Raw genomic sequence first — 24,888 nt, 5'->3', positions numbered from 1 at the left:
CTAAGGCACTGCATCGCAGGGCTAACTGTGCTACTAGAGATCCTGGTTCGGATCCAGGTTCTGTCGCAGCCGACAGCGACCGGGAGACTCATGGGCGGCGCACAATTGGCCCAGCGTCGTCCAGGGTAGGGGGGAAAATGGCCGGCAAGGATGGAGCTCAGTTGATAGAGCATGGTGTTTGCAACGCCAGGGTTATGGGTTCGATTCCCACGGGGGGAGGCCAGTAAAAAAAAAAAAAAAAAAGATTAAAATAATAAAAATGTATTCACTAGGTTGCTCTGGATAGGAGCGTCTGCTGGGTGACTAGAATGTAAATGTATTATCATTGATTCAGTAATGATAGGAGGGAAGTAGCGATAAAGCTGTGAGGGTTGAGTTGAGGACAAGGAGAATGATTTGTGGCTCTGGTTGGCGGGAAAAAGGAGAGGCAGAGACAGACTTAGAGAGACAGAGGAAGTTAGAGAGGGAGAGAATAAAAGAAAAAGAGAGAAGGAAACTGTTTAGGTTTGAAAAACAAGCAGGCTGAGAGAGATTTTACTAGGGGGTGGATCAAATAATTGATAATGGATCATTTGAATGAGATCACATGTAGCAGATTTAGAGTAATCAATTAAATAATCATTGTATACTCGAGGAATTTTGAGGGATTTTATGAAGTTAGGCATATTTAGGTCATAAGAGGGAGCTACCAAATTAAGTTGAGCCTAACTATCTTTGATTGTTATTTTTCAATTGGGTTTTTCAAATAAAATAAAAACACACCCAGCATGATGTTTATAAAGGGTTGTTATGTTGAATTTAGGGAATTTTCAACAGTTCATAGGTGGTGTTTACTATGCTGTGGGATGGAACGGTTTATTGGGTGATATTTGAAACTAAATTCATGGAATAAGCTGCAGTAATCAGAAGAATGTACAATCTAAGGCGAGACAACTATTGCCTAGATCATTGATTTAGCAATAGGGTCAGGTAGATAAGGACTAGAAAAAAAAGCTTGGGTCGTCATTATGTACTGCATACGGGTAATTAAGTGATCTTATCTATGGGAAGGCAATGGCAGCCCATGGTAAAATCATTTGGAACTCTGAGGAGGAAGAACAGGTTATGTTGTTGCTCTCTTCCCAAACAGTCTTAGCTTTTAATAAATATATCAGGGATGTTACCCAAAATGGTAGAGAGTAAAGAGGGCTGACATTGGTCGTGGTTTAAAGATGATGGGTTTTTTTTGGTAGGCTATTAGAGATAACTGGGTTAATCACGAACATAGAGGTTTTTATTCTTTGTTGCTAGGCAGAATACTTAAGTGACCTAAAAAATGGACTTGTCATGTCCAACAATCAGTCTTCAGGTCAAGCCCGGGAGAGCCGGGGTAGAACAGAGGTTGAACTAAACATAAGTGTTTTTACAAGATAAGAGATTGTTTGATTGGATTACTAATTGATTCTGAACTGAATGAAAGTCGAATTTAGCCGCCATAAAGACAAAGGAAGTGGGAGGAGCAATAAAGAAGCAAAAAAGAATCTCAAAAATGAAAGGCATGGCAATTGGTTGATAAATAACCTAAGGGAATGTTTAGGAAGGTGGAAAAAATTGACACATAAGCAGAACTATGTGTCAAGAGGGGGGAAGAGGCTAATTGTATTAGATAAGATACGAAGGAGAGGACAAAATACTTAAAAAAAAAAAAAACATTTTTTAGATAGTCTAAAAAGAGAATGCAGTCAGAAATTGTTACATTAATCTGAACATGTGTGAAGATAGTTTATTAACCACACCCGTATGTCAGAGGTTTTGTGCCCCACAGGTGAACTAAAGGAGAAGGTGACCCACTATCTAACCAGGTGACTGGTGAGCATCCAGTCACTAGAAGGAAAACTGGAAGCAGGCCTGTTGGGAAGGGCCCTATCAGGTTATGTTGGTCAACGCCTTGGCCATTAGAATAGCAGAGAGAGGAACCTGGGTCCATGTTACCCACTGCAAGAAGGTAGGACCACATACAAGCACCGCTTAGCACACGCAGAGTTGACGAGCGGAACTGCGCCACAGGGTGCGGGGGTCATCTCTGTCAACGAAGATCTCCTACCCAGACCTATCATCACTGTAGTGTGTTACTAGGGTGTGAGTATGGGGTGGTACCGAGCAGAAGGACTCAAGACAGGAGAGGGTTGGGGGTTTTTGGGAATATGGGTGACCCTGAGCTGCATCATAGTCTCGGCAATAGTCGTGGTAGGTCAAAATCCACCACCACCTCGCACCAATTACGCTATGGCCTTACCATTATTAAGAAATAAAGGGAAAGCGACCCGACATACTGACCATCAAGGGCGAGTGATCTACAAAATAGGAGTCAGAGAAGGGTGGGGAGTAAGATTCAAAATTATGATTAGGGATCTTATCAGAGCGGATAAGCAAGCAACATGGGATTATAAGATCCCGTTGTATTTATGTTCAGCCCCCTCAGCGGATTGTTCCTGGGCTCAGGTATTTAGACATACTGGGGGAAGGAGATATGAGACGGGGGGGGCTGGACGTCCAGATGGAGGATAAGAAGGTATAACGACATCCCCACGGAGATGGTAGTAACGATAGTAACGGTCACTAAAGAGGACATGAAAAGAACTTACTGGGCTTGCGCGGACGTATACGGACGGGATACTTGTCTAAGATTATATTTAATGGAGTCAAAAGAGATAGAGGGAGCAGGTACTGGCATTAATCCATTGATGACAATAGACCGAGTAGATCAGTCAAGGGATGACGGAGTCAATTCGACTAACCCGTCCACTATGAAAGATTTTCTCCTCCAAGAATGGAACAATGGGGAAGTGGAGGGGGTCCCTGATGAGAATCTCTGGTTAAAATGGATGAAATACACCGCTAGGGCCTTGGGGGAGACCAATTGTTATGCATGCTCCATTGGGCGACCGACAATGTTGACCGCCCCAATGCCAAAGGCAATGTTTCCCTGTGTATTAGACCTGGGGTCCAATCAAAAAGAGCCCAATTGCACAGGGATTGGGCTGGCAAAATTGACATACTCGGCCAGCCCACCTAGATTCACTTTAACTCCTGGCGAATACCAGTGTTACAGACATAGAAATGGCACCCGTAACTTGGGTGATTTTGATGGCTGTAAGGAGATAATTAATGTGACTGATTTAGATAAGGAAGGAAGGAAAAAAATTAGGAACCTAACCATCCCTCTGACTGATGTGTGGTGGGCATGCACTAAAAAAGGGAGTATTCGGCAGACATTACCAGAGGGATGGGTGGGTACTTGTGCACCAGTGTTGTTGGTCCAGCCTGTAAGAATTAGTCATCAAAGACCAGTGACAGGAAGAATAATCAGGAGGAGGAGAAACATAGGTCAGGAAGGAAATAGCCCAATTTGGATAGATGGTATAGGCATCCCCAGGGGTGTTCCAGACTAATACAAAGCTATGAATCAAATATGGGAGGGGTTCACCACAACATTTTTCTGGTGGGTGACAATAAACAAAAATGTGGATTGGATTAATTATATCTATTACAACCAACAACGATTTATTAACCAGACTAGAGATGCAGTAAAGGGGATCTCCGAGCAATTATCGGCCACCTCACTTATGACCTGGGAAAATCGGTTAGCTCTGGATATGTTGCTGGCAGAAAGGGGTGGAGTCTGTAAAATGGTGGGGGGCCATTGTTGCACATTTATCCCTAACAACACCGCACCGGAGGGGACGGAGACCAGAGCTCTTGCAGGATTAACTGCGCTAAGTAAAGAATGGGCTGAAAACTCAGGAATTAGTACATCTTGGACAGGATGGTTTGATACCATGTTTGGTAAATGGAAAACCATAGCAGCAACCATCTTAGGGGCAGTCCCTATGTCCGAGGATTGGTGAGCAAGGCGTTGGTGAATGCAGTATCTCACCAAATGATAAGAGATGGACCGACTCCGGACTCTGACCAGGAGAGCGGGAAATACGATCCTCCAGGCTTGGGGGATAACGACGACTTTGACCCTGAAAGACCGCAATTGGATGAAACGTTTATTGGTTCTGATGTATGAAGGTCATAGGGAAAATCCTAAAAAGAAGACCTATGATTGGATGTAGATAAATAGAACTGATCTCTGAGATTAAACATGTTTGTAAATACATTTATCCTGAAGATGAAACCATTTAGTCAAAAGGGTGGATTGATAGATGAATTTGTGTATTAAAAATAATGACTAAAGAATTTCACCCCAAACACAGTATAAATGTTTATGAATTATCATGTAGTGTCAACCCACTAACAGAGGGGGCGTTACTAACCATTCAAGGGGGAAGGCGGGAACTGTTTAAGAAAGGTGGGAGGAGCATAGTGTCTTTGTTTGTCAAGGAGTATAAAAAACAGGATATTTGTGTTTTTGAGCAGAGCTCTCCTTAAATAAAATGTACTGATAATTACTTGTGGATTGTGGACCTTGAATCATTGATGATTAAAACCAGAGCTTTACAACCTCTGGTAATGATTCAAGCTTAGGTTGAATTAGAGATAAAAATTCACATGACACATGCTTTTTTATATATATTGTCCCATACACTAATAATCTTAATTCCTGATCAATCTTTGCCGAACCACTATGGCCCAGATTATAGGACTGTGGTGTTTTGCTGCACTAGCCCAATTCACCACAAGAGACATACAGGTATTCTATCCTACTATTGCATACAGAACTGAAGTGCAATTAGAAGAGGATAGATGTAGAAAGTGCGCGCTGATGAGGTTTGAGACGGAAGAGGAAGCGAGACTACGTTTACGTCATTTAGCAGACGCTCTTATCCAGAGCGATTTACAAATTAGTGCATTCAATTTATGATAGCCAGTGGGACAACCACCCCATTTTTATTTTTTAATGGGGGCCCCCTCTGTGGGTAGAAGGATTACTTTTTTTTACTATTCCAGGTATACCTTAAAGAGGAAAACAACTCGCTGGGTTTTTTTTTTGTATTCAATTAACTCGGTAGACTAGACCCAGCTGCTATAGAGAGCAATAGTAATGGTATCTTTTTGTAGGCACAAACTCCGCCATGGTTCGATGGACAAATCCTATGGGAAAATTGAGTGTTCAGATCAACACTGAACAAGGTCTGTGGTAAACGCAGGCTTAAATATTGTTTATTTTTCTAAAATCAGCTTACACCATTTAATTTAAGTATTTGTAATAAAAGCACATGCTATAATGGTCAGGTTTACCATTTCAGAAAATGTGTAATCTAAAAGGTAATTTATTCTTGATCCGAAAATGTTATCGGTGCCGTTAGAACGCAGACCAAACCCAGCACTAAACAATATTAACTGTACAGTATGTTAATTCTAATGTAAATGCAGTCCAGGATTAGGCTCAATCTGTGTCCAGGAAACAGACCCCAAAAACAAGTCATTTCATCTCTGTAACCAACATTGTATACCTTGGAAGTAGTGCAGTCAGAACAAACGCTAAATTAACGTGTAGTGGTCAGAGCCCAAATTGAGCTCCCCACCGCATCACTGTGCGTCTCAAATTGTGTAACAATTCGGAGGGCTCATACAGAGCCGCATTGATCTGATTCTATATAAACCCAAACTCACTTCCTTGACAACAACTCTGCATGGCTCCGCGATTGTAGTATGAATGCCCAGACTTCAGCAGAGGCCACACCACCGTAAATGCAGCGCCTTTGAAGCTGAACTCAGAGCTTGTACAAGCTGGCAAACTATAGCATTGATGTCAATGTGATCCACCCAGTTAAATATACCGTAACATACCTTTTTCCCCCAACATGGAAAAGCGCCTGAGCGAACACCTCATCCACCATTATTGGCAGTATGGATTGCAGCATAAATTAACCGTTATGCCATATATTATCTATACACTGACCCTGCCTGGCGTTGGAGCCTGAACATGCTGCCTACAATAACACCCTTTCAAAAACACATCAATGGCTTCAAATAAGGAAAATAAGTCTGCTTTCTATAGCCAGTGAAAACGGTCACATCTGCTTTAGAACCACTTAGAATAAATGTGTAAAGATTTGAGATGACAGGAAATGTCATTGTTCAGTATTGAATTCAGCACACCAAATGGCTCATTCAAAATGGCCAAATCTGATATACTACTGCCAAGAAAGAAAGAAAAAAAGCATCACATTTGTAGATTTATTTATTCAGCAAAACACAGTCAGGGGTTGAATTGACTTGGCCTGGTTTTCCCAGTTCCAACGAGACTGTCCCACTTCCTTGCTGCCCAAACAGGAGTGCGAGCCGGTGTACAACACGAGCACTAGAGGGGAAAATAGGGTGAGAATTAAATCCTGGTGACACTGTAGGGACAAGGAAACAAGCTATGAGATGACTTGATCAGAGGGGTAACCAATCAGTCAGCTTTACATCAGACTGGGGCGGTAATGAGAACTCATCACGTCAGAGTATGTGGTGTGGAACACATTGCATGGTTCAGTGGGACGTCCAAGAGGACCATGCAACAGTAGCGTACATTAAGAACTTCTTCCTAATATTAAGTTGGGCCCCCTTTCCATTATAATACATAGACAGTGTACAAAACAGCAAACACCTGCTCTTGCCATGACAGACTGACAGGGCGAAAGCTTCCCCATTGATGTCTCTTGTTAAACATCAATTAGAGATGAAGAGACATGGATTGTTTATTTGCGCCATTCAGAGGGTGAATGGAGAAGACAAAAGAGCATTTGAACGGGGTACGGTAGGTGCCAGGCACACCGGTTTGTGTCAACTGCAACACTTTTAGGTTTGTCAAGCTCAACAGTTTCTAGCGTGTATCAAGAATGGTCCACCACCCAAAGGATATCCAGCCAACTTCGACCCACAGTTGTGTCATGGGCCAGCATCCCTGTGGAACGCTTTCGACACCTTGTAGAGTCCATGCCCTGACAAATTGAGGCTGTTGAGGGCAAACTCAATATTAGGAATGTGTTCTCTATACTGAGTGCATTATAAAACTGGAACCAGTACACACCTTCCCACTCCACCAGGACAGCAACACATCAACAGCCAACGAGCTAGAAAAAAAACAGAACAGTTTGAAAACCAAATAATCCCAATCTTAGATAACTAGACTACATGCAGAGCATTCTGAAACGAGATCAGCTTTTTTTTTTCAGTCATTGCAGCATCCAGCCAGTGGTCCAGGGTCCGGGGTCAAGCCCCCCACCCAGACACCCTCCCTCCAGGCAGGCAGCCCACCTTACCCCTGCAACCAGACAGGCTTGTCAGTGCCTGCCCAACCCACAGGAGGGCCGATGGGAGACGAGACCTTATCCAGCCCAAGAGCACTGGACTGGATTGTCACCTGACTGTGTCCTGCAAAAGGATTCATCATATACAACATTCCAGAATGCTTCATGTGGAAGGTGGTTTGAGATACGGTCAAAACAAGTCACCCACCTTTCCATAGACTGCAGACACTAGGACCTCAACCAGGTGGGGGGAGCAGAACACTAGAGGGACAAAGTAGGAGAGCATGAAGTGACATTTAACCAACTAGTAGTCAGACATGGGATCAGTCTACAGCAGTGGAATTCTAACCCTGGGGACCCAAAGCGGTCAACATTTGTTTTTGCCCTAGCACTACACACCTGATCCAACTCAAACATGTGGTTATTTGAGTCAGGTGTGTAGAACTAGGACAAGAGCCATGTGCACTCCTCGGGGTCCCCAGGACCAGGAAACACTGCTGTAGTGTAGATCAGTTCGGTAACCAATCAGTCAGTTTTACATCAGACTGGGGCGGTAATAGGAAATCATCACTTCTACTAGCCCAAACCAGCAGGCAGACAGCACCATTATTCCATTGACATCTATTATTCAGTTTGTCCCCTGGCATCCAAACATGCGTAGTCTTAATACGTTTTTCCACCACGCTAGACTGGCTAATGCTAACTACTCATGTTGCGCCTTGCCTTCAGCCAGAGACTGCTGCAACCTTATTGGCTGAACGTCAGGAAGTAGCATTGATTGCAGTTGGACGCAGATGACAAATGAAACGGCACCATCTGCCAGCTGGTTGTGCTACACTTCCACACCTAATAACTTAAATTACACACCTTTGACTTCATTTCACAGCAAAGAGTTTCCTTCTAGTGGCCAGTCTAGTACAACAGTTAGGACCTGGAAGAGGAGATTTTAAATCTAAATTAATGCGCTAAAAACAGCAGTACATCAAAGTTGCCCCCCCATCTCTATAGATCAGTTCGATAACCAATCAGTCAGCTTAACATCAGACTGGGGCGGTAATAGGAAATCATCACTTCTACATTATAAAAAAAAGCACAGAAGTTAGGTCAAATCATACACACCTTGAGGTAGTGCAGTAACAAGTGTCTTCTAGTGACCAGCCTGGTACCACCGTCAGGTCCTGAAGGGGAGAAGGAATAAACATGACCAGCAGTACATTAAAGACTGCTTTATTGTCTGATAGATCAGAGGGGGGGAAACTGATTGTTACATCAGACCAGGGAGGTAATATAATCTAAAATAAAAAGGGAACTGATCCCAGAGCAGCACTATCACCCTGAGAGACTAAATATGGGAAAGTGCTGACAAAGACCCTGTACTACATCAGGTCAAGAATGGAGTTACTTGGACGTTAGAATACTAACCTTCAGACTCCATCCTGCTTCAACTGCATTGATGGTACTGTAAAATAACAGAAACAGGTTAGGGAGAAATAAACCCACTACGTCCGACTAGCCCATCCACCCCAGTGATTTGTGCTGCTACTAGCGTTTCATGAATTACTCTGCATCTACTGAAACCAAAATGGCGGCCATTTTAGATAAACAATGCAGAGCTAACAGCCATTTTATGCATTTTGTCTCTGGTCCCATCAGACAGTTGGTAACCCCAACGAGCCGTCCCCTTGTTGCCCTGGCAACGCCAGTGGGTCCACCTTTGCAGGTTCTGTCGTTGACGCAGGGCGTAAGACGCGTGCGGGTGTCATCACCAGGAGCCAGAGTCACCATGACTACCAAACGTCAACACTTGTTTGCAGTGAGTTTTAACACTAGGCTGGTGGTAATAGCTCGTGGCTAAGGCTCTGGTTAAGATTCATTTCCCATGACATCGCATCTCTAGTCAGTCACTGAACATCCTCATATTAACCAAAACTCACCTGTCTAGTTGGCATCATGGCTCCCTGCCCAGCCACATACAGAGGAAACCTACCAAGACAAAACGCGTCAGGTTAATGTCTTTCTGAGGACCAGATAGGTACAAGGAAGGTGTTAGCCGTAACACATGTAGCCCTTATGACAGGGTTACGTAGTCCTCTGCTGAAGTCAGCTATTCCTTTTCTCAACAGGAGTTCAGACGAACGAGATTCCAAAGAGAATATTCATCATGTTCAGCAGAGGGACAAGATAACTCAAACTACAAAGGTGTTGCGTTCAGCTAAGTTAAAAAAAAGTTGTGTACATACTAATACTACATTTAAAAAGGACAAACTACACATTGAAACTACCACTTTAGGACAAGTTAAGACACTGGTATTAAAATATCAATTTAGACTGGAGGGCTCCTTACATGCATAGCTTAGAGCAGCCCAGAACACCAGCCATCTTGTTTCAGGACAGTCAACTGTAAAACAAAATGGAGGACGTGTAACTAGACTGCAACAACAGTCAAGCAAGCGTTCTTTACTACGCTGCAGGGTGTCAGGTCATTTAACATCAACAGGAATTCAGACGAACGAGATTCCAAAAAGGTTTATCATCATGTGGTCGCAGAGAACGATTGTTATTCTGGGAAAGACTTCCCTTTAGTGCACTACTTTTGACCAGGGCCCTTAAAGCGCTATCAAAAGTAGTGTACTATAGAGGGAGCCATTTGAGACCGTTTTAGAACCGCAACTTACCAGTGCGTTTGAGTCCATGTTGCAATTCCACTGACCACAGAGCGCAAACCCTGTAGAATGAAAGGCATAGATTTTATTAGTACGATGCTTAAGAAATCAAACATTACTGCTGCATTAGCTACAGTCCACTCAGTAGTTCATGTCGTTTCACATCGGTTCAAAGTGAGCTAAGTTTGTCATCATTGGGACTGCAGCGTGTTAAAGTGACTGGTTCAACACTAGGCCCAAATGGCACCCCAGTCCTTACGCAGTGCACTACTTTTGACGAGACAGAATGGCCATGGTCAAAAGTAGTGCACAAGGAATAGGGTGCCATTTGGGATTCAACCACTGTACTGGTGGAAGACCAATCCTACACATAGTGGAGAATTCAGTTGGAGTTTTGGATTAAGAACTCACCAGTGAAGGTAGTGTTAATCCCTCAGGAACTTTACCCCCATGTCTGTTAATTAAGAAAATAAAGTTACTGTTTGGTTGTAAACAATTTAAAAACATAAAGCTGCTGCATTAGCTACAGTCACTCAGTAGTTCATGTCGTTTCACATCGGTTCAAAGTGAGCTAAGTTTGTCATCATTGGGACTGTAGCATGTACCGGTAGCCATGGCAACTAAACAGTAATTCCAAGCGGCCATCTTGAATAGTCGGCCAACCAAAAGGGGCTAGTGAAAGAGTCTGCATCCAAAGTCCCACCCAATACCCTTCAATGTGCATTAAGGGAGATGGGGTAACATTTCAAATGTAGCCAGTGACTTAACATTTCACAAACCTGAATTTTCAGAAAGCACATCAGTGTCATGGTCTGGAATCAGGTATCCTACAGAAGGAATCACAAAATAATGTTAGTTATAGTTTGGCTTCTATGAGGCTAGAATGTTCCTAAATCGAGCCGATCAGAACAAAGAGTAGCTTCACAAAACAATCAGACATATGCTTGTCAATCGATCATCATTTAAAGGGCAGAGAGAGTCATATATAGTGCACTACTACCCCGGTTTATGGTCAAAAGCAGTGCACCATATAGCAGATTTAGTGCCATTGGAACTATCATGAACACCAGTGAACAAACTCAAAATGGAACTCACCAGCACACGCATTCCTATTCCGGAATGGAACTCGAAGTGGAGATTCTGTTCAGATGCCTTGAAGTCACAAAGTCATGTTTCAAGCAACACAGACCTAAGCAAAGGACACATCTACATTAGTGACTTACAGTGTCCAGTACGAGGTAGGTTAAAGGTAGTTAAGCAGCCAATGTCAACACAATGACTGGCAGTCTATTGACATGTTCTAGCTGATAGTCATACACTTCTTAATTGTGCTTAAGCTGGTTAACATTTGCTTACGAAACTACCTTTAAAGTCGCTCATACTGGACACAAATTGTATCCACTGACTTGGGAAATAGAGTAAGGCCTCTGCCAAAATCTCAAAGTCTCTCTTTAAGGTGAAGGGCTGAGTAGCAGGACACAGCCCTTCACCTTAAAGAGAGACTGAGATTTTGGCAGAGTAGCAGTGCACAGCCAATGTTCCCGGTGGTAAGTCAATGCACTCACATGTCAATGTGTTCTGGACTTCCCTGGCATCTGTCCTGCATTTCTGTTGATCAGGGGGAAAAGTTAGGGAGTTCCATTTTTAAATAGGCAACATGCAGGCATATAGAACACGATATTGGTAGCGTCGCAAATGGCACCGTATTTCCAATACAGTGTACTACTTTGGACCAGAGCCATGTTAATAAGTACTGCACTATTGAGAACAGGGTACCAGTATGGGAATCAACGGGTCGAAACAGGGGCCAAATGCTACTCAGAATCTGGTAAAGAAGTGTCTTCTTCAAAGGCTGATTCGGTAAGAGAGAGTTCATTTTATCATCACCGTAGCACAGACCTCTAACGTTGGGTTTACTATGAATAATGGTGTACTTACTTCTACTAACTGGCAAGCTAGCCTACTAGCTAACACCAACATGACACGTGGTTAGCTAGTCGCTAATGAACACCACCAAGCTAGCCAGTTATTAAACTAACGTTCGCTTGCATCATTTTATTGCCGCAGAGTGAGTCATTGTACCATGTCAGCAGCTTACCCGAGCGGCACATTCTCTCCCGAGACGTCCGCATCTTGAAAGGAGAAAATGAACAAGTTTACACAGGACGAGCCACAAAAACGCTCTTCTTCTTCTTCTTCTTCTTCTTCGGTTGGGTTTATCGGCGGTTGGCATCCAACGTTATGGCGCATTATCGCCACCTACTGTACTGGAGTGTGGGCCAGAGACAGGGAGAAACGAAATCCTACCTGCCAGCCCCGTTGCTCTTAAAAAGATAACAAAATATTTGAGATTATATCTAATGACGTTCTACTCAATATACTCTTTAAACCAATTTCCTCTATCCCCTTCTCCCCATACTAGATCTCATCCTCTCTCTTTCCCTTTGATACTGACCACACTGTAGCAATACATGCTCCACGGTCTCTGTTTCCTGACAATAATCACACTTTCCTGTTGGATGCGTTCCTATCACATTTTATGTCTTATTCAACTGGCTGTGTCCCACCCTTAATCTTGTAAAAAATAGCCTCCTCTCTTCTGTCCCTTCCTGCCATCCTCCCCTCCCCGACTTTCCTCTGTACTTGAAATAAATGCTTTCCCTTATTATCTCTATTCCACTGCTCCTGCCATCTCTGCATGTCTTTTTGCCTCTGCCTTGCTCATTGAAACTTCAACATCAACATCCCCACTACTAAGTGCTTGTTTAGCCTGTTCATCTACTGCCTCGTTCCCCTCCACCCCCACATGGGCTGGGACCCAACTAAATCTTATCTGTATACCCATCTGTTTAATACTGCCATGGGTTTGTAGCACCTCATAAAGCAGGTATTGTCTGCTACGTGAGCTAAAGGACTGGAGACTCATTAACACTGCACATGAATCAGAGCAAATAACTACTCTGTCTTGTTTGCATTCTCATCGACGGGGCTGTAGTGGAACAGGTTGAGAGCTTCAAGTTCCTTGGTGTCCACATCACCAACAAACTATCATGGTCCAAACACACCTAGAAAGTCGTGAAGAGGGCACGACAAAGCCTATTGCCCATCGGGAGAATGAAAAGATTTGGCATGGGTCCTCAGATGCTCAAAAAGTTATACAGCTGCACCATTGAGAGCATCCTGACTGGTTGCATCACTGCCTGGTATGGCAACTGCTCAGCCTCTGACCGCAAGGCACTACAGAGGGTAGTGCGTACGGCCCAGTACATCACTGGGGCCAAGCTTCCTGCCATCCAGGACCTCTATACCAGGCGGTGTCAGAGGAAGGCCCTAAAATGTTTCAAAGACTCCAGCCACCCTAGTCATAGACTGTTCGCTCTGCTACCGCACGGCAAGCGGTACCGGAGCGCCAAGTCTAGGTCCAAAAGGTTTCTTAACAGCTTCTACCCCCAAGCCATAAGACTCCCGAACAGCTAATCAAATGGCTACCCGGACTATTTCTTGGACACTTGTGCTGTACAATGAATCACTGTGGCTAGAAATGCCACAAAATCCACCTTCTTCACAATGAGTGTATCCAGATCACCCAATTGACTTAAAACACTAGCAACTGGTTTCAATGCATTCACCGCCATATCTTCAACACTGTTGCCTCTTTCCCTTCGACTCTCTTCACCGCCTCCACAGATCCAGGAGATCCGCTGCGCAGCCCTGACCCTTGACACCTCGACCTCCTTCACCCTAACAGGGCACTCAAGGAAGTGCGGAGTATGATCCCCACCACAGTTGCAACATTTTCCATTCGCAGATTCTACAATATCATACTTCTCTCGTCTGCAAACATTTGACACATGACCATATCCGTTACAATCTCCACACTGTAATGGTTTGGACACAAATGCTCTTACCGCATACCTCACATATCCAAGCTTCACATGTTCTGGTAGTCACCTCAAACAATAATAACAATCGCACAAAACATAGCTTTCCTGTCCTTAATTAGAAAAAGGTTGAGAAACACTAGTAGGCCAGTCTGGGTACCAGTTTGTGCCATCATGCCACTGCACTGCTTGTCATGCCAAACAACAAGGAGTGGGATGACATCACAATCAGAGGGATGACATCACAAACAGAGGGATGACATCACAAACAGAGGGATGACATCACAAACAGAGGGATACTACAAAGCAGGAGAACATTTTTAGAAAGATACCGGTAAGCTTGAAATGGGCGTGGTCTAATTGACTCAACCAAAACGCACATCTAAGTTCAGCGTTTTGAATCAACTCAAATCAAGTTATTTTGTGTTGTTTATCAAAAAAATTAGCTAACTAACTCATTGATCCTGCTTTGTAGTACACCTCTCAGATCTGTTAGGATGCTACTAGACAGTACCATCATACTGAGTTAGAACTGTTTACAGTGGTTGGTTGGTTGTCTGCCAACCAGTGCCTCACTTCAATGTATCTGTTATTCAATTCACTCACCCCACCATGGTTAGTGTTGGTGTGTAACTATTTATTAAATTCACACCCCACCATGGTTAGTGTGTAACTGTTTGACTTCATGTCTTGAAAAGGTTTTCATTTCATCACTGCAGAATAGTACCATAAAATACAGTTTTCCAGGGAGTTCTAGAAACCAGTTAAAGAAACTCCATCCAACAACTATTTTGGTATTTGCTTAATTAGTCCAATGTTGGAATTGTCGTGTAAATTCACCACTAAGGACTCAAACTCAAAAGTAAATGTAGTAATCTTTAATGCGTGGAGAGGTTCACAAACTCAATACAAACTCTAAAGAGGTTCCCTTTCAGTCCTTCTATACTGCTACGCAAACAAGTTATAAGCATGGTTGGTTCCTGTATATGACTGATTTATACCACACAAGGCTTCCTACCTTGAAACGGAGCTACTGTATCACTCCTAGTTCCCAGAGCAATGTTCTGGGTGTACTGCCACATTGCTTATGAGGGTATGGGGTTTACTCCTTTGTGCAGTCAGTCACTCGCATGAACCTTGTAAGCAATCAAGTTCTCAAGACATGTCACTTTCAAAATACAGAAATCACCCCCATATGATGCATTTTGCCAATACCAAAATATAGGTTTTAGGAGGCCCTTTCCTTTAAGGAAAGCATGCAGCAGCAGTCAGGTGAAAGGTTATTTGGCATGTCCAAAGTCAGACTGAGACCTTTTTAATGCCACAGAAAATCCCATCCATCTGAGTGATAAAAGGCATTTTATACCAATCATACTTTTTTAAAAATATATATTGTCCCATACACTAATAATCTTAATTCTTGATCAAGCTTCGCCGAACCACTATGGCCCAGATTATAGGACAGTGGTGTTTTGCTGCACTAGCCCAATTCACCACAAGAGACATACAGGTATTCTATCCTACTATTGCATACAGAACTGAAGTGCAATTAGAAGAGGATAGATGTAGAAAGTGCGCGCTGATGAGGTTTGAGACGGAAGAGGAAGCGAGACTACGTTTACGTCATTTAGCAGACGCTCTTATCCAGAGCGATTTACAAATTAGTGCATTCAATTTATGATAGCCAGTGGGACAACCACCCCATTTAAATTTTTTTGTGGGTGGGGGAGGGGGGGTAGAAGGATTACTTTTTTACTATTCCAGGTATTCCTTAAAGAGGAAAACCACTCGCTGGTTTTTTTTTTTGTATTCAATTAACTTGGTAGACTAGACCCAGCTGCTATAGAGAGCAATAGTAATGGTATCTTTTTGTAGGCAAAAACTCCGCCATGGTTCGATGGCCAAATCCTATGGGAAAATTGAGTGTTCGGATCAACCCTGAACAAGGTCTGTGGTAAACGCAGGCTTAAATCTTGTTTTTTTTTCTAAAATCAGCTTACACCATTTAATTTGAGTATTTGTAATAAAAGCACATGCTATAATGGTCAGGTTTACCATTTCAGAAAATGTGTAATCTAAAAGGCAATTTATTCTTGATCCGAAAATGTTATCGGTGCCGTAAGAATGCAGACCAAACCCAGCACTAAACAATATTAACTGGACAGTAGGTTAATTCTAATGTAATGCAGTCCAGGATTAGGCTCAATCTGTGTCCAGGAAACAGGCCCCAAAAACAAGTCATTTCATCTCTGTAACCAAAATGGTATACATTGGAAGTAGTGCAGTCAGAACAAACGCTAAATTAACGTGTAGTGGTCAGAGCCCAAATTGAGCTCCCCACCGCATCACTGAGCGTCTCAAATTGTGTAACAATTCGGAGGGCTCATACAGAGCCGCATTGATCTGATTCTATATAAACCCAAACTCACTTCCTTGACAACTCTGCATGGCTCCGCGATTGTAGTATGAATGCCCAGACTTCTGCAGAGGCCACATCACCGTAAATGCAGCGCCTTTGAAACTGAACCCAGAGCTTGTACAAGCTGGCAAACTATAGCATTGATGTCAATGTGATCCACCCAGTTAAATATACCGAAACATACCTTTTCCCCCCCATGGTAAAGCGCCTGAGCGAACACCTCATCCACCATTATTGGCAGTATGGATTGCAGCATAAATTAACCGTTATGCCATATATGATCTATAAACTGACCCAGCCTTGTTGAAGCCTAAACATGCTGCCTACAATAACACCCTTTCAAAAACAAATCAATGGCTTAAAATAAGGAAAATAAGTCTGCTTTCTATAGCCAGTGAAAACGGTCACATCTGCTTTAGAACCACTTAGAATAAATGTGTAAAGATTTGAGATAACTGGAAATGTCATTGTTCAGTATTGAATTCAGCACACCAAATGGCTCATTCAAAATGGCCGTATTTACCAAGTCTGATTTCCTACTGCCAAGAAAGAAAGAAAAAAGCATCACACTTGTAGATTTATTTATTCAGCAAAACACATAGTCAGGGGTTGAATTGACTTGGCCTGGTTTTCCCAGTTCCAACGAGACTGCCCCACTTCCTTGCTGCCCAAACAGGAGTGCGAGCCGGTGAACAACACGAGCACTAGAGGGGAAAATAGGGTGAGCATTAAATCCTGGTGACACTGTAGGGACAAGTAGACAAGCTATGAGATGACTTGATCAGAGGGGTAACCAATCAGTCAGCTTTACATCAGACTGGGGCGGTAATGAGAACTCATCACGTCAGAGTATGTGGTGTGGAACACATTGCATGGTTCAGTGGGACGTCCAAGAGGACCATGCAACAGTAGCGTACATTAAGAACTTCTTCCTAATATTAAGTTGGGCCCCCTTTCCATTATAATACATAGACAGTGTACAAAACAGCAAACACCTGCTCTTGCCATGACAGACTGACAGGGCGAAAGCTTCCCCATTGATGTCTCTTGTTAAAAATCAATTAGAGATGAAGAGACATGGATTGTTTATTTGCGCCATTCAGAGGGTGAATGGAGAAGACAAAAGAGCATTTGAACGGGGTACGGTAGGTGCCAGGCACACCGGTTTGTGTCAACTGCAACACTTTTAGGTTTGTCAAGCGCAACAGTTTCTAGCGTGTATCAAGAATGGTCCACCACCCAAAGGACAGCCAGCCAACGCCGACCCACAGTTGTGTCATGGGCCAGCATCCCTGTGGAATGCTTTCGACACTTTGTAGAGTCCATGCCCTGACAAATTGAGGCTGTTGAGGGCAAACTCAATATTAGGAATGTGTTCTCTATACTGAGTGCATTATAAAACTGGAACCAGTACACACCTTCCCACTCCACCAGGACAGCAACACTTCAACAGCCAACGAGCTAGGAAAAAAAAACAGAACAGTTTGAAAACCAAATAATCCCAATCTTAGATAACTAGACTACATGCAGAGCATTCTGAAACGAGATCAGCTTTATTTTGTTCAGTCATTGCAGCCATCCAGCCAGTGGTCCAGGGTCCGGGGTCAAGCCCCCCACCCAGACACCCTCCCTCCAGGCAGGCAGCCCACCTTACCCCTGCAGCCAAACAGGCTTGTCAGTGCCTGCCCAACCCACAGGAGGGCCGATGGGAGACGAGACCTTATCCAGCCCAAGAGCACTGGACAGGATTGTCACCTGACTGGATGATGCAAAGAGCTTCATCATATACAACATTCCAGAATGCCTCATGTGGAAGGTGGTTTAAGATACGGTCAAAACAAGTCACCCACCTTTCCATAGACTGCAGACACTAGGACCTCAACCAGGTGGGGGGGGCAGAACACTAGAGGGACAAAGTAGGAGAGCATGAAGTGACATTTAACGAACTAGTAGTAAGACATGGGATCAGTCTACAGCAGTGGAATTCTAACCCTGGGGACCCAAAAACTGTCAACATTTGTTTTTCTGCCCTAGAACTGGTCTTGGGTGGGTATACCGTATACTGGGGGAGTTGAAAACGACAGGAGGGTTTTTCAAATACTGTTCTAATTAATTATTTGAAGTTACTCATTTTAATATGTGTAGCTACTTAAGTAAATACCTGCAGTCAACTTCAGCAATACATTGGGATAAATAAAACCTAATTTCACCTGTCACATGTCATTTACATAGTAGTAGGCAACGGTGTTTGTTAACAAGTACAACAATGAGACCAGAGCATTGTGAGTCACTTACTGTTGTGCCAGGTGAACTAATTACAGTATGGAATTCACAATTAAATGTTTGCCAGCTAGATGGCTTATAACTTATGTAAATGATAAAGGTTCAGCAGTTGTACATTTGGTTTGCTAACTTAGTAGTTCGTTAACCATCTAGCTAAGTGGTTAGCTTCTTCCAAAATCAAGCGTCCCTTGGTAACAGCAGAGAAATTCCCTCCTGGAACAAGCATTGGTTGCTAATATTTGTTTTGGCCATGCAGCAGACGTTCACGTTAGTGATGCTTTAGCATTATTTTTCCCATTTCATAAATAGAGCCTTGTGTGAACTTCCGGTAATACCGTATATCCCGGGATGGCACGGCCACTGGTCGTAGGACCAATCACAAATCTTTTCAGACCTTCCTGATCTGAATACGCAACACTAATTAGTGAAAGATCAGAATTGAGCTGTCGTCTAAACAAAGCTTTACATATAGGTCCCCAGAACCAGGATTGTGAAACACTGCTCTGGCGTATAGATCAGTTCGGAAACCAATCAGTCAGCTTAACATCAGACTGGGGCGGTAATAGGAAATCATCACGTCTACATTATAATAGAACAGAAGTTAATGCTGAGAGAAAACAAAAAATTCACACACCTTCCTGAAGACTGCACTCACTAGGACGTCAACTGGGGAGGACAGGAGTTAAGAGGGATTATTGAGTGACATTGAAAACTAGTAATCTTTATCTAACCTTGGGGACCCAAAGCGGTGAACATTAGTTTTTGCCCTAGAACTACACACCTGATCCAACTCAAACCTGTGATTATTTGAGTCAGGTGTGTAGAACTAGGACAAGAGCCATGTGCACTCCTCGGGGTCCCCAGGACCAGGAAACACTGCTGTAGTGTAGATCAGTTCGGTAACCAATCAGTCAGTTTTACATCAGACTGGGGCGGTAATAGGAAATCATCACTTCTACTAGCCCAAACCAGCAGGCAGACAGCACCATTATTCCATTCACATCTATTATTCAGTTTGTCCCCTGGCATCCAAACATGCGTAGTCTTAATACGTTTTTCCACCACGCTAGACTGGCTAATGCTAACTACTCATGTTGCGCCTTGCCTTCAGCCAGAGACTGCTGCAACCTTATTGGCTGAACGTCAGGAAGTAGCATTGATTGCAGTTGGACGCAGATGACAAATGAAACAACACCATCTGCCAGCTGGTTGTGCTACACTTCCACACCTAATAACTTAAATTACACACCTTTGACTTCATTTCACAGCAAAGAGTTTCCTTCTAGTGGCCAGTCTAGTACAACAGTTAGGACCTGGAAGAGGAGATTTTAAATCTAAATTAATGCACTAAAAACAGCAGTACATCAAAGTTGCCCCCCCCATCTCTATAGATCAGTTCGGTAACCAATCAGTCAGCTTAACATCAGACTGGGGCGGTAATAGGAAATCATCACTTCTACATTATAAAAAAAAGGACAGAAGTTAGGTCAAATCATACACACCTTGAGGTAGTGCAGTAACAAGTGTCTACTAGTGACTAGTCTGGTACCACCGTCAGGTCCTGAAGGGGAGAAGGAATAAACATGACCAGCAGTACATTAAAGACTGCTTTATTGTCTGATAGATCAGAGGGGGGGAAACTGATTGTTACATCAGACCAGGGAGGTAATATAATCTAAAATAAAAAGGGAACTGATCCCAGAGCAGCACTATCACCCTGAGAGACTAAATATGGGAAAGTGCTGACAAAGACCCTGTACTACATCAGGTCAAGAATGGAGTTACTTGGACGTTAGAATACTAACCTTCAGACTCCATCCTGCTTCAACTGCATTGATGGTACTGTAAAATAACAGATACAGGTTAGGGAGAAATAAACCGACTACGTCCGAGTAGCCCATCCACCCCAGTGATTTGTGCTGCTACTAGAGTTGTGAATTACTCTGCATCTACTGAAACCAAAATGGCGGCCATTTTAGATAAACAATGCAGAGCTAACAGCCATTTTATGTGTTTAGTCTCTGGTCCCATCAGACAGTTGGTAACCCCAACGAGCCGTCCCCTTGTTGCCCTGGCAACGCCAGTGGGTCCACCTTTGCAGGTTCTGTCGTTGACGCAGGGCGTAAGACGCGTGCGGGTGTCATCACCAGGAGCCAGAGTCACCATGACTACCAAACGTCAACACTTGTTTGCAGTGAGTTTTAACACTAGGCTGGTGGTAATAGCTCGTGGCTAAGGCTCTGGTTAAGATTCATTTCCCATGACATCGCATCTCTAGTCAGTCACTGAACGTCCTCATATTAACCAAAACTCACCTGTCTAGCTGCCATCACGGCTCCCTGCCCAGCCACATACAGAGGAAACCTACCAAGACAAAACGCGTCAGGTTAATGTCTTTCTGAGGACCAGATCGGTACAAGGAAGGTGTTAGCCGTAACATAAGTAGCCCTTATGACAGGGTTACGTAGTCCTCTGCTGAAGTCAGCTATTCCTTTTCTCAACAGGAGTTCAGACGAACGAGATTCCAAAGAGAATATTCATCATGTTCAGCAGAGGGACAAGATAACTCAAACTACAAAGGTGTTGCGTTCAGCTAAGTTAAGTACATACCAATACTATATTTAAAAAAGGACATCAAACTACACATTGAAAATTGGAACTACCACTTTTAGGACAAGTTAAGACACTGGTATTAAAATATCCATTTAGACTGGATGGCTCCTTACATGCATAGCTTAGAGCAGCCCAGAACACCAGCCATCTTGTTTCAGGACAGTCCACTGTAAAACAAAATGGAGGACGTGTAACTAGACTGCAACAAGACAGTCAAGCAAGCGTTCTTTACTACGCTGCAGGGTGTCAGGTCATTTAACATCAACAGGAATTCAGACGAACAAGATTCCAATAAAGTTTATCATGTGGTCGCAGAGAACGATTGTTATTCTGGGAAATACTTCCCTTTAGTGCACTACTTTTGACCAGGGCCCTTAAAGCTCTATCAAAAGTAGTGTACTATAGAGGGAGCCATTTGAGTCCGTTTTAGAACCGCAACTTACCAGTGTGTTTGAGTCCATGTTGCAATTCCACTGACCACAGAGCGCAAACCCTGTAGAATGAAAGGCATAGATTTTATTAGTGCGATGCTTAAGAAATCAAAAACATTACTGCTGCATTAGCTACAGTCACTCAGTAGTTCATGTCGTTTCACATCGGTTCAAAGTGAGCTAAGTTTGTCATCATTGGGACTGTAGCATGTACCGGTAGCCACGGCAACTAAACAGTAATTCCAAGAGGCCATCTTGAATAGTCGGCCAACCAAAAGGGGCTAGTGAAAGAGTCTGCATCCAAAGTCCCACCCAATACCCTTCAAGGTGCATTAAGGGAGATGGGGTAACATTTCAAATGTAGCCAGTGACTTAACATTTCACAAACCTGAATTTTCAGAAAGCACATCAGTGTCATGGTCTGGAATCAGGTATCCTACAGAAGGAATCACAAAATAATGTTAGTTATAGTTTGGCTTCTATGAGGATAGAATGTTCCTAAAACGAGCCGATCAGAACAAAGAGTAGCTTCACAAAACAATCAGACATATGCTTGTCAATGGATCATCATTTAAAGGCCAGAGAGAGTCATATATAGTGCACTACTACCCCGGTTTATGGTCAAAAGCAGTGCACCATATAGCAGATTTAGTGCCATTGGAACTATCATGAACACCAGTAAACAAACTCAAAATGGAACTCACCAGCACACACATTCCTATTCCGGAATGGAACTCGAAGTGGAGATTCTGTTCAGATGCCTTGAAGTCACAAAGTCATGTTGCAAACAACGCAGACCTAAGCAAAGGACACATCTACATTAGTGACTTACAAGCCTGTATATTACAAGAGGCTTTGGAACACACAGCAAGGAGGCCATCAGATCAAAGTTAGCATCACCAAAAATCAGACATATGCTTGTCTTTGAGGATCATCATTTAGATACCAAAGTCTCTCTTTAAGGTGAAGGGCTGAGTAGCAGTGCACAGCCAATGTTCCTGGTGGTAAGTCAATGCACTCACATGTCAATGTGTTCTGGACTTCCCTGGCATCTGTCCTGCATTTCTGTTGATCAGGGGGAAAAGTTAGGGAGTTCCATTTTTAAATAGGCAACATGCAGGCATATAGAACACGATATTGGTAGCGTCGCAAATGGCACATTTTTTCCAATACAGTGTACTACTTTGGACCAGAGCCATGTTAATAAGTACTGCACTATTGAGAATAGGGTACCAGTATGGGAATCAACGGGTCGAAACAGGGGCCAAATGCTACTCAGAATCTGGTAAAGAAGTGTCTTCTTCAAAGGCTGATTCGGTAAGAGAGAGTTCATTTTATCATCACCGTAGTACAGACCTCTAACGTTGGGTTTACTATGAATAATGGTGTACTTACTTCTACTAACTGGCCAGCTAGCCTACTAGCTAACACCAACATGACACGTGGTTAGCTAGTCGCTAACGACAAACACCAAGCTAGCCAGTTATTAAACTAACGTTCGCTTGCATCATTTTATTGCCGCAGAGTGAGTCATTGTACCATGTCAGCAGCTTACCCGAGCGGCACATTCTCTCCCGAGACGTCGGCATCTTGAAAGGAGAAAATGAACAAGTTGACACAGGACGAGCCACAAAAACGCTCTTCTTCTTCGGTAGGGTTTATCGGCGGTTGGCATCCAACGTTATGGCGCATTATCGCCACCTACTGTACTGGAGTGTGGGCCAGAGACAGGGAGAAACGATTAGTTACCGGAGTGTAACTCCAGTTCTATGAGTGGAGCGGAGCCCCATAGGGGAGCTCTGCTCCTAGTGGTTTACCCTCTGCCCTAAGGCAGCATCAGCCTGAGACAAAATTATGCACACACCTGCAGCCAATAGGAGTACAGGTGTCCCTATAAGAGGGGATGTTTATATTCAGCGAGACTAGAGAGGGTCGGCAGGGCCTTAAGTCCTATGGGGCTCCGCTCCACTCATAGAACTGGAGTTACACTCCGGTAACTAATCGTTCTATATCGTGGAGCTCCGCCCCATAGGGGAGCTCTGCTCCTATTGGTTTAAGGCGGAGCGTAGAGCTACAAAATGTACTCCCTGCCGAGCCCAACACTTCCCATCGAAACGAAAAGGTCAGGCCTAGCAATGGCTGCGACCAAGTCCCGCAGTACTGCAACTAAAAACCCATACGGGCGTCACAATATACCGCGTCATCGGTTAAAGACCCGCCCCACCTAGTCCAATGGCAATGCCAATGACTAGTGGGAAGATCACCAGAATAGAAGCCATACTACTCTGTACTAGCAGATAGATGTGCCTCAATATCCTGTGAAAACACCACCGACCACTAATGGAATGACACAAAGTGTCACTCTACATTGTGAACGCGGTAGACCGCCTCACTCACTCAATGGAATCCCAAAGATTAGTGGGCAGGAACAAAACATGGGTCATACTAAACTGAACAAGCAGATAGATGACCTCACATTCTGTCAATCAACGCATGCCTCTACTGTACTGAACCTGTCAGTCAGGAGTCATGCCACAAAATATGTTTTCTTATCCAAAGCGGACCTGATGGAAACCTTGTCCATAGTCCTGCTTTTTTCTCTCTTCCTAGCTCAAGATCTCCCTTCAGCTATGCTGAGTACAGACCGAGCCAAAGAGTTAGAAAACACATCTGTCAAAAACACGTCTTCCTAACCAAAGCGGACCTGATGGAAACCTGTGTCCACAGTCCTGCTTCTCTTCTCTTTCTTGCTCAAGATCTCCCTTCAGCCACGCTGAGTACAGATCGAGCCAGAGAGTTAGAAGACATATCTAAGAGATAGAAACGGATAAATGGAGACGGCGTCGACCATGATGCTGCTCTACAGATATCCTCTACCCCTGTTCCTGTGAAAAGGGCAGTAGAAGCCGCTACTCCACGAGTGGAGTGAGCTCTGATACCCTGAGGCAATTGCCGCCCCGCTGCCTCATAAGCTGTCTCAATGCCTTCACAAAGCCAGTGAGACAAACGCTGTTTTGAAAGTGGTCTACCTAGTGCAGCCGCACCGTGACACACAAACAGCTGAGGCGATGACCTAATCGCTGCTGTGCGCTCGACGTAACACGCCAAAGCGGGTACCGGGCACAGGCGATGGAGCTTTTCCTCACTCCTCTCTCTATGAGGAGGAGGAGAAAAAGCCCACAGCTCCACGGTCTGTGACCTATATGAACTCTTAATAACCTTCGGCACAAATGCCGGGTTAGGACGTAACACTGCTCTGCTCAGGTCACCATTGATGGCCAGGCAGTCAGGTCTCGTCGAAAGAGCACACAAATCACTGACCCGCTTAGCTGTAGTCAAAGCGAGCAACAGTGCTGTCTTAATAGACAGCAT

General features: G+C 43.8%; 2 long non-coding RNA genes across 6 annotated transcripts in view; both read right to left on the bottom strand.

The window, feature by feature from the left end:
• The window catches only part of LOC311113203, a 49,006-nt gene extending 25,851 nt beyond the window's left edge, over positions 1-23,155 (bottom strand). The window contains exons 1-11 of one of the 3 annotated variants that reach the window (XR_014610977.1): positions 23,072-23,155; positions 22,539-22,581; positions 22,221-22,314; positions 21,905-21,952; positions 21,529-21,578; positions 21,199-21,252; positions 20,788-20,836; positions 20,278-20,314; positions 19,975-20,033; positions 19,722-19,785; positions 19,107-19,138 (exon numbers count right to left, since the gene is read on the bottom strand). This is a non-coding gene — a long non-coding RNA (uncharacterized lncRNA). Of the gene's footprint in view, positions 1-19,106; positions 19,139-19,721; positions 19,786-19,974; positions 20,034-20,277; positions 20,315-20,787; positions 20,837-21,198; positions 21,253-21,528; positions 21,579-21,904; positions 21,953-22,220; positions 22,315-22,538; positions 22,669-23,071 lie in introns of those variants that run through there. The other 2 variants (XR_014610979.1, XR_014610978.1) reach the window with 2 other exon arrangements.
• Positions 6,155-12,113, bottom strand: LOC311113205. Of its 3 annotated transcripts, XR_014610984.1 has the most exons (14): positions 11,988-12,113; positions 11,455-11,497; positions 10,985-11,078; positions 10,669-10,716; positions 10,301-10,343; positions 9,902-9,951; positions 9,571-9,624; positions 9,161-9,209; positions 8,649-8,685; positions 8,346-8,404; positions 8,094-8,157; positions 7,435-7,487; positions 7,007-7,049; positions 6,155-6,292 (listed from the first exon to the last, which is right to left on the bottom strand). It is a non-coding gene; the product is annotated as an uncharacterized lncRNA (long non-coding RNA). The 3 variants fall into 3 exon arrangements; XR_014610985.1 differs by lacking the exon at positions 11,988-12,113 and having other exon boundaries at positions 11,455-11,912; XR_014610986.1 differs by lacking the exons at positions 9,571-9,624; positions 11,988-12,113 and having other exon boundaries at positions 11,455-11,912.
• Positions 23,156-24,888: the final 1,733 nt, after the last annotated feature.

The sequence above is a fragment of the Coregonus lavaretus genome (assembly GCF_964263955.1).
Source record: "Coregonus lavaretus genome assembly, chromosome: 39".
Lineage (NCBI taxonomy): Eukaryota > Metazoa > Chordata > Actinopteri > Salmoniformes > Salmonidae > Coregonus > Coregonus lavaretus.
This window is presented reverse-complemented; position numbering and strand designations above follow the sequence as displayed.